The sequence below is a fragment of the Halyomorpha halys genome, unplaced genomic scaffold, assembly GCF_000696795.3.
Source record: "Halyomorpha halys isolate HHAL.00 unplaced genomic scaffold, Hhal_1.1 Scaffold347.1, whole genome shotgun sequence".
Lineage (NCBI taxonomy): Eukaryota > Metazoa > Arthropoda > Insecta > Hemiptera > Pentatomidae > Halyomorpha > Halyomorpha halys.
In genome coordinates, this window is record NW_027106249.1 from 294,567 (window position 1) to 295,194 (window position 628).

At 31.8% G+C, this 628-nt stretch overlaps 1 long non-coding RNA gene across 2 annotated transcripts in view; it reads right to left on the reverse strand.

The window, feature by feature from the left end:
* LOC106681549 (uncharacterized) overlaps nucleotides 1-628 on the reverse strand; it is a 7,831-nt gene continuing 7,203 nt past the window's right edge. The window contains exons 3-4 of one of the 2 annotated variants that reach the window (XR_010842645.1): nucleotides 169-277; nucleotides 1-91 (exon numbers count right to left, since the gene is read on the reverse strand). This is a non-coding gene — a long non-coding RNA (uncharacterized lncRNA). The remainder of the gene's footprint in view (nucleotides 92-168; nucleotides 278-628) is intronic. The other variant, XR_001343267.3, reaches the window with a different exon arrangement.

The window sequence follows — 628 nt, forward strand, 5'->3', positions numbered from 1 at the left end:
GCCACATGCCAAGGAAATTCTGAACGAACTGTTTTACTACCATATGAAATAGCAGGTTGAACATGGTTCAAAGCAAATCTGATTCCACAATCTGGAAAAATTATGAATTACAATAAAGTAAATATAGATAAACTAAGGAAAATTAACATATTTAAATCTAAAGCTTACTAGAGAATATTCTTTAATTTTTTTTCTTTTGTAATAAGCCTCAAGCTTACCCCTTTTCCTTTTCAACTCCTTAAACCCCTTATGACATAGTTGCTTCAACACTTAAATCCTGAAAGAAATGACTTTTTTTATTCCTGACATTGCCATAAAGGGTTTTGGCAGCAGTTATTATTATTTAGAGGTGTATACATTCTACTTCATTAATAAACAGCTTTCTCTTTAATGTCTCTTATTATAGATTATTTTGGGAAATGATAGTTTTAGAAACAACTTTATTCAATTTGGATGAGCCGTGGGGCAGCCAGGAACAGGATCTGCTTACCTTAATGCTAAAGTTGCACCTTTATTTTACATTTGGACCTGAATAATCCATAAGTCCTTTATTGGGACGGTCAATCAACAGTCTTCCGAAAATAGTAATAAAACCATTTATTATGAGCTTTATCAGCGCTTTAAATAC